This window comes from Miniopterus natalensis, chromosome X, assembly GCF_054644295.1.
Source record: "Miniopterus natalensis isolate mMinNat1 chromosome X, mMinNat1.hap1, whole genome shotgun sequence".
Taxonomy (NCBI): Eukaryota; Metazoa; Chordata; class Mammalia; order Chiroptera; family Miniopteridae; genus Miniopterus; species Miniopterus natalensis.
The window spans coordinates 17,559,871-17,574,923 of record NC_142103.1 but is presented as its reverse complement, the minus strand read 5'-3'; positions in this window follow the sequence as shown (position 1 = coordinate 17,574,923).

Genomic DNA, 15,053 nt, shown 5'->3' with positions numbered 1-15,053 from the left:
TATCAACTCCTCTTCCTTTTTTATAGTTCAGTGGCTTCATTTGTTTGGGTCTTGGAAGTTTTCACCTTGGGAAAGATTAACTAGTTAAACTGGTATTGGTTAATTTTCCTTATTACTTGGCATATTCTAATAGTTGAGTATAAAGAAAAGTAGGGCACTGGAAAAATGTTGGAAGGTACCAGAAAGAAAGGGAAGCAGATATAGGAGATAGGAAGACTCCAAAACAAACTCCACAGACCTCACTTTTTGGCGTAGGGTATTCCTAGCTGTATCACTGTTAGAGGCCATACCAAGGTTGCTTACCTCTAGTATGTGCAATATTAGACCAGGTTGATGATAATAAACTGGTAGCTCACAGCAAAACCCCAACCATAACCAAAACTACCAAAGGCAGGCACTGGTGGTCCCAAGTCAGAGCTACATTGCAGAAACTTCAACTGCTCCTGGGGCTGGCTGTATTGGGCTCATGGCAACTAGGAACACCAATAGGGTCAGTCCCATCTCCTGTCTCACCCAACTGCCAGGGCAGATCAGGCTTTGTCCTGTAATGTCTTTATGTTCATGCTGACGTAACTTCTGACTTGTGGCACCAGAATGGCACACTCAGTGACTGAGTTCCATCCCTAGAATTTCTAATTACAGCTGACTGTGCCCCAAATCAGAATATTGAGAAGCATTTTCCATAATGTTTTCCCCCAAATAGATTCATTAGCTGGATCAGTAAATTTTTCTCCTCTAGGTGGTACTCAACATTTAGAACATTACAATGCACATTATTCATTATTTGGATAAGAAGACCAAAAGCATAACTTAAAATTGCTAGGAGAACAAAGACCTTAGATTTTCACCATCCCTAGTTGGGGGGAGTGGGGAGAAATATTACAGTAGATAGCAGATGAACTTACGTTGCTTCTCCTCGGACCAGACCAGAGAGTGAAACAAAAAGCAAGAATGAACTGTATTAATCTGCTGAACCTCCAAACATATTTCACATGTTTTAGTGAGCCATGAAACTAACCTAAATTATTTACAAAACAAGTGTTTAGTAAAGCAGTGCAAATCAGAACTATTTTCTAAAAATGTTGAATATGAGTAAAATTTAACTATTAAAATAATGGCCAACGAGAACTTAAATTGAACCTCGCTTTGGTAAGTCAGAGTCCATAGTCAGGAGAGTCTTCTAAAAGGTGAGTTTGGGCCCGGCCAGTGTGGCTTAGTGGTTGAGAGTCGACCTAGAGGTCATAGGTCGACATGCACCTGGAGGTCATAGTTTGATTCCCCATCAGGGCACATGCCCTGGTTGTGGGCTTGATCCCCAGTAGGGGGTGTACAGGAGGCAGCCGATCAATGACTCTTAATTGATGTTTCTCTCCCTCTCCCTTCTTCTCTCTCTAAAAATCAATAAAAACATAATTTTTGAGAAAAGGTGAATTTGGGGTGAAGCAAAAAACAAAAAGGCACACTTGCTCTTAATGAAGTTGTGTGTGGCAAGAGTGAACCCCAAAGTGTGAGGAAGGAGGAGCGCAGACAGACTGCAGAGGCAGCAACAGCTGGGATAGACACAGGTGGCAATAGTGGAAGTTGGTGGAAAGCCTTCATAGCTTCTGGGAATGAAGTTGAAATAGATACAGAAGGCAGAAGAGATTCATTTCAGTTCATTGTTGATTATTATGGATTGACCCATAGAATGTGTATGAAAGTTGATCACAGGGCCTTGCAAGTTTGAGGTGCTCAACAAATGTTCATTCTGAATTGAGTCTGCTGTAGTGCACAGCACAACGTGAAAAAGGTTAGAGTAATAGAAAAGAGATTGGAAATTGTGTGGCTGCCTTGGCTCGATTTTTGCTCTGACATGGGCACTCATTAAATCAAAGAAATAAACCATGTAGAGGCTTATAAATATAAACAATTAGATGAAAGCATTCTGTTCTCATGCATTAATGTCAAGAACAGGACATTTTGGTTCTCCTTTTTCAAGGTCCTCTCCCTTCAGTCTGATGGGGCAGCACTTCTCAATTTGTGCTCTGATTCCTCAGAAGCACCTGGGAGCTTGTTAAAGATGCAGACTCCTGGATCCCACTGAATCAGTAGCTTTGGGGGGAAGGAGACAGGAATCGATATTTAACAACTTTCTAGTAAGTTGTTTTGCATCCTAAAGTTTTAAAATCCCTGAACTAGGAATGGAAGTTCAAGCAGCTAACTCATTTGGGCACAGGCAGACAAGTAGGACCGTGGATTTGCTCAATGCCAACAACCAGAGGTGGGTGTACTGGTAAATGTCTAACAGTCAGCTCTCCAAAAGAAAGCCCCAATTTCTAGCATTTGACATTTCATTTTCGTTGTGTAAATACTCTCACCATTGCCAATTTCAAGCTACCAGTGTGAAACCACCTGATGTGGGCTTGAGAAGAGATGTGCAATAGTACACTTTTATATAACATTTCCACCATAACAGACATAAATCATCTCAAGATCATAAATTAGGAAGTGATGTTTTAAAAATATTTTGGTTTTTTTTGGTTTCTAAAATACGTTTTTATTGGCTTTAGAGAGAGAGGAAGGGAGAGGGATAGAGAGAGAGAAACATCAATGTTGGAAACATCGATCGGCTGCCTCCTGCAAGCCCCCTACTAGGAATCAAGCCCGAAACCCGAGCATGTGTCCTGACCAGGAATTGAACCAGAGATCTCGTGGTGCATGGATTAACACTCAACCACTGAGCCACACTGGTTGGGTGGAAGTGATAAGTTTTGAGTATTACCTTTGTCTTTATTATCATTTATCTTGTGATTTAAAATTTAATTATGACTAACAAATAGCTTGCTAATTTAAAAATCAACCCTCACAGGTGTTATAAGCTGGTACTGGCACACCCTGCCTACAATCATTCTTGAAAGACACAACCCTCCTTTGGCCTATGGACTAATCGTGGCACATGAGCAATCTGGCCACACAGAGCCTATTCGGCAGCTATTTTACCCTAATTTAGAGGCCTGCCTTGGAGCCTGAGATAAGAAAAAAAGGCCACAAGTGGTTGGGTATGTGTGTATGCCTGGCCACAGGCAAACTGCCCTCTGCAGCTTATACTCTAGCATGAGGTAGGGTGAGGGGAGGAGGTGTGCTTAGAATGCAGAGTCCTGGGCCTCACCTCAGGCCTACTGAATCAGAATCACAGGAAGTCAGGCCCAGGAATTTGCATATTTACAAACTCACCAAACAGTTCTTATAAGAACTAAAATTTGAGAAAGCCAGGGTTGGAGCAACTGTAGTTAAAGCACACTTGCCCTGGCCGGGTGGCTCAGCTAATTGGAGTATCATCCTATACACCAAAATGTTGCAGGTTCGATTCCAAGTCAAGGCACATACCCCAGTTGTGGGTTTCATCCCTGATCAGGGTACATATGGGAGGCAACTGATCAATGTTTCTCTCTCCCTCTCCCTTCTTCTCTATAATCAATAAAAACATGTCCTCTGGTGAGGATTAAAAATAAATAAATAAAAGGAATGATGGTAACTGTCAAATTATAGTATGAATCTTATGGTATATGAAATATATTTTCATAAAGCTGTTATTAAAAAAGAAAATTGGGAATGAGGTGGGGTATATGGTTTTTGGAAGTGAAATTCTGAAAAAATATTGGATAGCAATGTATTACAAAATTTAAATCAATTCTTCTGCATGCAAATGGACTTTTTTTTTAATAGAAAAGTTTTCAAGGATATCTTTTATTTTTTTTTATTTTGTTTTTTAAAATATATCTTTATTGATTTCAGAGAGAGGAAAGGAGAGGGAGAGGGAGAGATAGAAACATCAGTGATGAGGGAGTCATTGATCGAGCCTGCAACCCGGGCATGTGCCCTGACCGGAAATCGAACCCCGATTGCCTGGATCCCAGGTCGACACTCAACCGCTGAGCCACGCCCGGCTGGGCTCAAGGATATCTTTTAAATGATGGCCATACCAGGTAGTAGCATGTGTTCTGGCTCTGCCATTAGCTTTCTGACTTTGGGCAAGTAACTGCTCCCTCCCTAGGCCTCATTTTCCCTATACGCAAAATAAAGGATTGGACACAAGGATATTTCCTTCTTTTTTTTTAAATATATCTTTATTGATTCCATAGAGAGGAAAGGGGAGGGATAGAGAGATAGAAACATCAATGATGAGAGAGTCACTGATCGGCTGCCTCCTGCAGGCCCCCGGAGCCCACAACCTGGGTATGTGTCCTAGCTGGGAATCAAACCCCGATTGCCTGGATCCTGGGTTGACGCTCAACCGCTGAGCCACACCCAGCTGGGCAGACACAAGGATAGTTCAAGTCCTTCCAGCTCTAACTGGTGATTTCACTACCTAATTCTCCTAGTTGGTTTTTATTTTCCCTTCAGCAATGTTTTTAGGTCATTGTATAATTTTAGTTATCTCCACTAGAGGGTAGCCAGAGAAAGGAGATGAGGCTCAAAACAGTTACTTGCATAGTATTCTTTCCAGCCAGTCTTGGCCAAAAAAATTAAGTTGGCAGAAAAAAATGGTGTTACATGGCAAAAGTAAAACTTGTGTTAGTTTCATTTGTCTTAAATATTGTGCTCCTATATTACGCAAAGAAATTATAAGAGACGTGTTTTACATGATTTTCTTTTTATTCAATATAAAAATTCAAGGAGATCAAGTACTATATATATATTCACCTTGTCCAGACTGTCTATCCCCAGCTAAGAAATTTAATTTTTACTAAATCAATCTTCAACCCACCTCTTCCCCATTCTTTTTACTGGCATTTCTAATAGTATCAATAATTTTGATCCGGAAACTTCATTAATTCCCATTTACTTACCACAAAAAATTCCTGCTCTCTGGACAACTTTCTAATCAAGTTTGTTTCACATTACTCTCCAAAAATTGTACCTTTCCATAAAAAACCCCACAAACATAGCATTGGTATTTGCCGGGATGACCCAGCTGTGGCGTGATAGAAAGAGCCATAAGTGGACTAAAAAGATTTTATTGCACAGAGGGCCTTGGAGAAATGGCTGATTTCAGGGCTAGGCAAGGCAGGCACAAGATAACCCTGGAACATATGCCAGAAATTAAAGAAGTACTCAAAACAAATGACAGGAGTATGTCACAAGGACAGGAACCAGCTTGAAAGGGCGGTAGGCCACATCTGTGACAAACTGAGAACCAAAGTACAGCAGTGAATTATGAAGCACTGAAAAAATAGAAAGCCATGAGTTCAAATCAATAATAAACAGATAAATAACTAAATAAATAAAATGGAGGAGAAGGGAGGGCATCTTGTTTACAGTAGACTGCAACTAGTGAAGGTGAAGGAAGTGCTTGAGTTGGAAAATCGGCATTTTGCAACCATCATGTTAAATATTGGTCAGACAAGAATCATCATTGACTTTTTGTTGTTGTTAATCCTCACCCCGAGGATATTTTTTCCATTGATTTTTTTCAGGAGAGTGAAAGGCAGGGGGAGAAAAAAAAAAAAACATCAATGTGAGACACATGGATTGGTTGCCTCCTCTGCACCGTGCCCCAGGGAACCAGGGCCGGAGATGGAGCCTACAACTGAGGTATGTGCCCTTGATGGGGATTGAACCCAAGATCCTTCAGTCCACGGGGCAGTTGCTCTAACCACTGAGCCAAACTGGCCAGGGCATCATTGACTTTTGATTAGGAGTAAGATATTTGCATGGTCTTAAAGTATTCCTTGTTAAATGCATAGTTTTAAAAAACTGTACAGTGAAGAAATGGGACACCATGACCAAGTGATCAAATTAACATAACCAATGAGGTGCTGATAGACAATGTGAGTCTCTAGATGTGAGACCCTGAGAAGAACCTAGCACTTATGTAATATTTCAGCTGAGAATACACCACCTGAATCTAATCATGAGGAAACATCAAACAAACCCCAAATAAGAAATGATCTGTTGAAGAAAAAAAAAAGAGGGGAGTGAGAACTGTATTCTTCAAAAATATCACTGTCATAAAAGACAAAGAAAGTCTGTGGAAATGTTCAAAGATTAAAGGAGAGTAAAGAGAATAATGCTATAAAGGTCATCATTGGGTGAATTGACAAGATTAGAATACAATGGTAGATTACATAAAATTGTGTCAATATTAAATTTACTCAAGTTGATAACTGTGCCTCGATCATGTAAAGGACTGCCCCTATTCTTACGAAATATACACTGAAGTATTGGGTCAAAAATTATATAACATTCTCTAATGGTTCAGAAAAAATATGAATATGTATACTGAGAGATAGCATTCGAAAATGAGTTATAAGGGTAAATAATAGGTAGCCTCTATACCATTCTTATTCTTTCAACTTCTTTTTATTTTGAAATTATTTCTAAATGGAAAAGCTTTTAAAAAATATATATGGTTGCAAATCCTGACCAGGCCCCTAAGATCTCTATGACCACAGGCACCATATATGATTTCACAGCAGAGGCAGTTACCAATCATTGAGCACTTACTATGGGTCAGGCACTGTGGAAAGCATTCTACCTGCATTATCACAGCCCTCAAAACAATACTTCAAGAGAGATTTTTATCCTGGTTGTATAGATGAGGAAACTGAGGCTCGGAGAAGTTCAGGCCCAAGATCATCTAGTTATTATGGAGCAGTGTTAAAATTTGAACCCAGGCCTGATACTAATACCCTACTTCCAAAGAAGATAATAGTAGTTAGTCATACTTTTTTTTCTTTCCCCAAAGCAATCATGATATTCTAAAACATTATTTAACTAATTTATTTAACATTGTAATAATTTCTTTTCTGTCTTCCCCCACTGCCCACAGTTTGTTTAATGATAGATTCCCTGGCATCTGGAATAATGTAGGTGCTGAATAATGTTTCTTTAAAAATATGTTTTTATTGATTTCAGAGAGAGAAAGGGAGAGGAAGAGAGAGACAGAAACATCAGTGATGAGAGACATTGATTGGCTGCCTCCTGCACGCTCCCTACTGGGGATCGAGCCCACAAACTGGGCACACGCCCCAACAGAAAATCAAACCATGACCTCCTGGTTCATAGGTCAATGCTCAACCACTGAGTCAGGCCTGGCTCAGTAATGTTTTTAATGAAGACTAACCTAATGCCTTAGGAATGTTGGGAGGATTAAATAAGATGATGTATAAATAACACTTTGGTATCCTTTGCCTTGACTTTTGAACAGGTTTCTTAACTTTTGAGCAGAGTTCCTATAAGTTATCTCAAAGTTTTGGGAATAAAAAGTCTCTCTCCCTTGGACAAGAAAAGTGGAGAGGCCTCTACTTTGTGTGCTTGCAATCAGAAGACAACCCGGCCATAAGGCATATACTCTGCTTGCATCTATGAAACACCTTAAAGGTACTAAATTACCGGAGGAAGATATAATTTTAAAATATGGGTAGTTTCCAATTTCTTTTAACTCCTGGACACTCTCAAGGAAACCCTTCTTTTCCCAAGGGAGAAAGATTTTCCATGCCATTGGAAATGAAAATGTGATAGTAATAGCTCCATTCTAGGAGCCCCAGAGGCCAGAAAGTGTTGAGGGGTTGCCAGGAGGTGGAAATTCAAGAGCAGACCAAACAACACTGAGATCTCAGGCATGTTCTTAGTACATCGTGCTGGTCCCACTTTAAGGAGGAAATAAAAAGAAAGAATGAGAAAAATATATGCCAGCCAAACAAAAGTAAGCAGTAGTCTGTGATTTTCATGAGAGCAGCGTCTGGTTTTGCTAACCGCTTAAGCCCAGCCCCTAGCCCAATGCCTGGCATATAGTAGATACTCAGTAAATATTTGTAAACTGATGGACTATCAGCTTTTGTTGCAGTAATAACCCCCCAAATCTCAGATACTTACAACAGCAACTCTTTCTCTCCTGCTTGTGGCTCTGTGGGCTGGATGTGGATCTACAAGGCTCAGCTGCCTGGCTTCTTAAGCTCGGGTTCAGGTCTGCTCCTCACTCCAGGCACCATGCCAAAGAGAAGCAACTACCTGTAGCATACTAATCTTTTAGTGGATGGCAGTAGTACAAGAAAGAAGCAAAAAATGCAAGATGCTTCTTAAAGCCTCTGTTCAGAATTGATACACAATCATTTGGACTCATGAATATAGGCCAAATGGAATCATTGGTCAAAGCAGGTCAAGTGACCAAGCTCAAAGTCAATAGAATGGGGAAATACACTCCACCTATTCTAGTGGATGAGATGAACTGCAAAATTGCACAACAATGCATGCAGATGTATAATTCTATTGTAGAAAAAAGGTAGAAATAAGAATAATAATCCAACGTTATAGACACTCTTGTCCATACATCAGAGCAGAGTTGAGGTGGCTGTGAAGGCCTGTTTATGTTATTCTGATTATAGTTATTCATGCATTTGTTGCTTATTTAATTAAGACATATCTCTTGCACTGGGTAAGAGTCCTTGAGGGCTGGGATGGTGTCAGGTTTGGCTCATCATTGAATCCCCAGCATGTAGAACAGTGCCTAGTATGTAGTAGATGCTTAATAATTATCACTGAAATAATGGATGAATAAATGGGGATCTCTGTGTGTTCCATTAGAGTTTTTACATGACCCAACTTTCTTTGTAGAATCTCAGAGTATTTCACAGTTCAGTCAGAGATGCCCCCTTGTAATCACTTCAGAGAACAGAGGTCACTGTTAGGATTTGTAAAAAAAAAATATTTCAGCCCTGACCAGATAGCTCAGTTTGTCAGAGCATCATCTGGATATGACAAGGTTGAGGGTTTGATCTCCAATCAGGACACATATGAGAATCAACCAATGAATGCCCAAATAAGTGGAACAACAAATTGATGTTTCTCTCTCTCTCTTCCTCTCTTTCTAAAATCAATAAATTAAAGTTAAAAAATATATATATTACAAAAGGACAAAGTTTGTTCAAGAGATTCTAGAAGGGGAATCTACAAGCTGGAAGTAGATCTGACTCTGCAATCACAGAATGCATCTGGAAAGCCTGGATGGAAGGTCTCTCTGACGACCCTTGATTTCTGGTATTTATCTAGCAAAGCTGAGTAGAGATAACACATTTCCAGTCTTGCACAAAATCTCCAGGACATAAACCAAGTAGGCAAATGAGAAAAACTCCTTTCACATACTTTAAGGGGAAAAAATAAATCATTACTGCCCATTTACTTAGTCATGTCCTATAAATCTTGAGTTGTTAAATAAAATGGGCCTTATTCTCAGTTAACCCACTGAGGGCACCCTGTGCAGTCAGACTTAGATGTTCTGTGAAGAACCTAATTGTTCAGATACAGGGAGAAATCAAATGTCTACCATACAGAGAAGCAAAAATATGCTTTCTATACTTAGCACATTGTTCCACAGAACTGTCCCAAAGCAGAGGCAACTGAATACTATAAGCATAAGATTCCATTGAAGCCTTGGATTTTACTTTAAAAAATCCATGCAAATTTTGCTTTTTACTCCATAATATGTCCAAATTTGGTTGTAATATAAAAATATCATCTAAAATTACTCATCATCTAATGAAATGGACACTCCAGGAAGATGCTCCTTGTTGCTTTACGTATGACCCCTTCCATCCATCCTACCCCATTCTTCCCTAAGCTCACTTATCTTTGAGAAACAAGCCCTTTGATTGTTGTGCTAAAGCTGTTAACCAGATTATAATATTTAGATCAGCTTGGCACCTGAAACCTGTATAATTTTGTTAACCAGTGTCACCCCAATAAATTCAATAAAAAGGAAAAAATTAAAACTAAAAAAAATTAAAAAGCCTAACTTATTAAACCAGAGAGTAGAATGGTGGTTACCAGAGGCTGGAGGTAGGGAATTGGAGAGATTGGAGAGATTTTTTTAAATTTATCTTTATTGTTGAAAGTATTACAAATGTCCCCTTTTTCCACAATTGATCCCCTCTACCCTGTACCCCTCCCTGCAGTCCTTCACCCCACTAATGTCTGTGTCCATGGGTTATGCATATATGCATATAAATTCTTATGTTAATCTTTCCCCACCCCCACCTTCCCTCTGAGATTCATCAGTCTGTTCCATGCTTCTGTGTCTCTGGATCTATTTTGTTTATCAGTTTATTTCGTTCATTAGATTCCACATATGAGCAAGATCATGTGACACTTGTCTTTCTCTGACTGGCTTATTTCACTTGGCATAATACTCTCCAGATCCCACCATGCTGTCTCAAAGGGTAAGGGATCCTTTGCTTTTACAGCTGCATAGTATTCCATTATATACATGTCTGAAAATATGCTTGATCTGATTTCAATCTTCTTGAACTTGTAGAGACTTGTTTTATATCCTAACATGTGGTCTATCTTTGAGAATGTCCCATGTGCACTTGAGAATGCCTATTGTGCAGCTTTGGAGTGGAATGTACTGTAAATGTCAATTAAATCCATCTGATCTAGTGTGTCATTTAGAGTCACTGTTTCCTTGTTGATTTTTTGTCTGGAAGATCTATCCAGTAAAGTCAGTGGGGTGTTGAAATCCCCTACTATGACTGTATTGCTGTCGATCTCTCCTTTAAAGTCCTTCAGAAGTTGTTTGTTTTGGTTTTTTTTCTAGCCTATCTGAGTCTGTTGTTCTGAGGCGGGTCTCTTGTAGACAGCATATATTTGGGACTTGTTTTCTTATCCATGCAGCTACCCTGTCTTTTGATTGGGACATTTAATCCAATTACAGCAGTCCCTTTAACATTTCTTGCAATGCTGGTTTGGTGGTGATAAACCTTTTTTTTTTGGTCTGGAAAGCTCTTTATTTCACCATCTATTTTGAATGATAGCCTTGCTGGATAGAGTAGCCTTGGTTTCAGATCCTTGTTTTGCATTACCTTGAATACTTCATACCATTCCCTTCTGGCCTGTAGAGTTTCTGATGAGAAGTCAATTGACAGCCCTATGAGCTTTTCTCTTGCTGCCTTTAAGATCTACTCTTTGTCTTGAATTTTTGGCATTTTAATTATGATGTGTCTGGACGTGGGCCTCTTTGGGTTCTTCTTGCTGGGACTCTCTGGGCTTCCTGAACTTGTGTGACTTTTGCCTTCACCAGGTTAGGGAAGTTTTCTGCCATTATTTCTTTAAACTGGTACTCTAGCCTTTGCTTACTTTCAACCTCTTCTGGCACTCCTATGATGGGAATATTGTTACATTTCATGTTGTCCCACAGCTCCCTTAAATTGTCCTCCTATTTTTGATTGTTTTTTCTTTTTGGATCTCTGATTGAGTGGCTTTTTCTACCCTGTCTTCTAATTCACTGATCTGATCTTCAGCTTCCTCTAATCTGCTGTTCATTCCTTCCAAAATTTTTTTTCAATTTCTACTATGGCATTCTTAATTTTCTTCATAGTTTCTATATCTTTTTTTTCAGGCTGTTGAGCATCTTTATGATCAGTATTCTGAACTCTATATCTGATAGATTGCTTATCTCCATTTCATTTAGCTCTTCTTCTGGATAATTCTTTTGTTCTTTCATTTGGGGCTTGTTTTTTTGTCTCCCAGTTTGGCTGCCTGTTTGGATTTGTTTCTATGTATTAGGTAGATCTGCTAGGACTCCCAGTGTTTTGGATGGTCTCTGGTTCATGCCAATGTCAGATGCTGTTTGTGACTGGCCTTGAGTACCCTGTTTGAAGTTTTTCACACTCCAGAGCTTGTGGTTTCCTCTGCTGGGGCTGGGTGTGTTTGGACAGGACCAAGATGTGCACAAGTGTGCCTCTGCACTTTCTACCAGTCTCTATGCAGTCTCCTATTTATGTCCTTGGTTATGAGGGTGCTACCCAGCTGGTCTTCAGTTGCAGTTGATTATTCAGGGTGGTTTTTCTGTATTTTAATTGTAATTCCAGTTTGGTCTTGGGAGAGTGTCAGTGTAGCTTCCACTCAATCCACCACCATCTTGGATCTCAAGATGTTGTTTATGTTTACAAACTTGTAACTAGTAGATAAATAACCTCTGAAGATCTAACGCATAGCATAGTGATTATCGACAACAATACTGTATATAAACTTTGAAGTTGCTAAGGGACTATATCTTTACTACTCTCACCACAAAAAAGAAATAATTGCCCGGCAGGGCGTGGCTCAGCGGTTGAGCATCGACCTAGGATCCAGGAGATCAGGGTTCAGTTCCCGGTCAGGGCACATGCCTGGGTTCCGGGCTCGATCAATGACTCTCTCCTCATTGATGTTTCTATCTCTCTCTCTCCCTCTCCTTTCCTCTCTCTGAAATCAATAAAAATATATTTAAAAACAACAACAACAACAAAAAAAACAAAAAAGAAATAATTATGTGATGTGATGCTGAGTGGTAATGATATTGTAATATATCAATGTATCAAATCAGTGCATTGTACATCTTAACCTTACACAATGTCAATTATATATCAATAAAAATAAATGAACTTTTAAAGAGGTAAATTAAAAATAAAAAGAAATGAAGTGAGAGAGCATTTCAGGAAGCAAAAAAAAGCAGTAGAAAGGCTCTGGGGTGGAAATAAATGTTGCATTTTCAGAGGTTCTAGTCGAAAGGAACCTTTTTGCTTCAAGAACAGGAAGACATGCCATGGGGGATAGGGCAACAGTGCCTGATATTCTACTAGCATCTTCTAGGGGCTGCGGCCAAAAGAAGTATATACTCACACATACAAAATTAGGGTAATACTTTTCTTTATAATATTTTGTTTTTGAGAGAGAGAGAGAGAGATCAATTTGTTGTTCCACTTTTTTATGCCTTCATTGGTTCATTCTTGTATGTTCCCTGACTGGAATTACAACTAAAATACAGAAAAACCACCTTGAATAATCAACTGCAACTGAAGACCAGCTGGGTAGCACCCTCATAACCAAGGACCTAAATCAGAGACCGCAATGTCCGCATATTGGGATGGTGCTCTAACAACTGAGCTTCTTGGGCAGAGCTTAGGGTAGTTTTAACTACCGTTTTTTAAAGTCTCACTTTAAAAAATTTAATATTAGCATTTTTCAAATCATTGCAGAAAACATGATTTATTTAATGAAGAAATTAAAAAACACGTCTTTATTGATTTCAGAGAGAGGAAGGGAGAGGGAGAGAGAGAGAAAGAGAGAGAGAGAGAAACATGAATGCTGAGAGTTGTTGATTGGCTGCCTCCTGCATGCCCCCTACTGGGGATCTAGCCTGCAACCCGGACATGTGCTCGGACCTGGAATTGAACCACTATCTCCTGGATCATAAGGCAATGCTCAACCCCTGAGCCACGCCAACCAGGTGAAAACATGATTTTTAAATGGATATACTATAACAGTTTAAATACTTATATTCAACATGTAGGTTTCTTTCTAATTTTTCAGGATGTTATTCTACAAGTTTTATAAAAGTAATATTATAGTCCTAGAAGGCTTTGCTTGGTGGTTAGAGCATCAGACTGCGGAATGAAGGGTCCCGGGTTTGATTCTGGCCAAGGGCATGTACCTAGGTTGCAGGCTCCATCCCTGGCCCTGGTCGGGGGCATGTGTGGGAGGCAACCAATCGATGTGTCTCTCTATCCTTTCCACTCTCTCTCTGAAAAGCAATGGAAAAAATATCTTCGGGTGAGGATTAAAATAATAATAATGATGATGTGATTGAAATATTTGTATATAAGTGAAGCAACAATGTTTGAATTTTTAAACAAAGGTGTTTTTTGCAAAATTAATATATGTGATTTTTTTTAAAAAAAAATCAAGCCCTAGCTGTTTTGGCTCAGTGGTTAGACCATTGGCCCACGGACTGAAGGGGCCTTTGTTCCATTTTGGCCAAGGGCATGTGCCTTGGTTGCAGGCTTCATGCTTGGCTTCAGTCGAGGTGTGTGCAGGAGGCAACCAATGGTTATGTCTCTCTCACATTGATGTTTCACTCTCTCTCTCTCTCTTTCCTCCCTCCCTTCCACTCTCTCTGTAAAGCAATGGAAAAAATACTCTCAGTTGAGGATTTAAAAATAAATAAATAAATAATAAAAAAATCAAATAAAATTTTTCCAAACACACATACAGTAGTTTTTCCATCTGCCAAATTTGTAGCTACTGCTTAAATATTTATAGCAGCCTTAAAAATATTTTCTCACCATAAGGTAGTTTCTGTTCTATGTTCTTTTCTTTCCTGATGGAAGATTTGGCAACTGTTGTCACTCTTTCAGCTAAAAGAATTATAGATCTTGCCCTGGCCATTGTGGTTCAGTTGGTTGAGTGTTGTCCTGTGATTGGCTGCCTCCTGCACGGCCCCTACTGGGGATCGAGCCTGAAACCTGGGCATATGCCCTAATCCAGAATGGAACCAAGATCTCCTGGTTCATGGGTCGACATTCAACCACTGAGCCAGGCAAGCAAGGCAATCCAGCCAATTTTTAAAGCCCCAAATCTGGGAGTCATTCTTGGTTCTCCCTTCCTATGTAGTTCTGACATCCATTCTTCTTCTTCTTCTTTTTTTTTTAATGTATCTTTATTGATTTCAGAGAGAGGAAAGGAGAGGGAGAGAGAGACAGAAACATCAATGATGACAGAGTCAGTGATGGGCTGTGTCCTGCACGCCCCCAGCTGGGGGTTGAGCCAGCAACCCAGGCATGTGCCCTGACTAGGACTTGAACCGCGATCTCCTGGATCCTAGGTCGGTGCTCAACCACTGAGCCATGCCTGGCCGGGCCTGACATTTATTCTTCAACAATTCCTATAAAGTGCTATATCAAAAAATAAAATAAAATAATAAAATAAAATAAAATAAATATATTTTCTGCATATTTTCATCTTTATTGTTACCACTCTAGTCCAAGCTACCATCATCTCTCACCTGAGCTACTGTAATTCTCTTCTAACTGGTCTTCTTGCTTCCATTTTTGGCCCCTACAATCCATTCTTCACAAAGCAGCCATAGTAACCTTAGAAAAACATTAAGCCGGATGATATTACTCTTTGACTTAAAACTCTTCAATGGTTTCTCATTGTTTTCAGAAAAATGAAGGTGTTGAACTTAAAAATCTACAATGTCTCCTCTGGATCAAAAATATTGTGCTCTTTATGAGGCAAGGCATGGATGTGGAAAT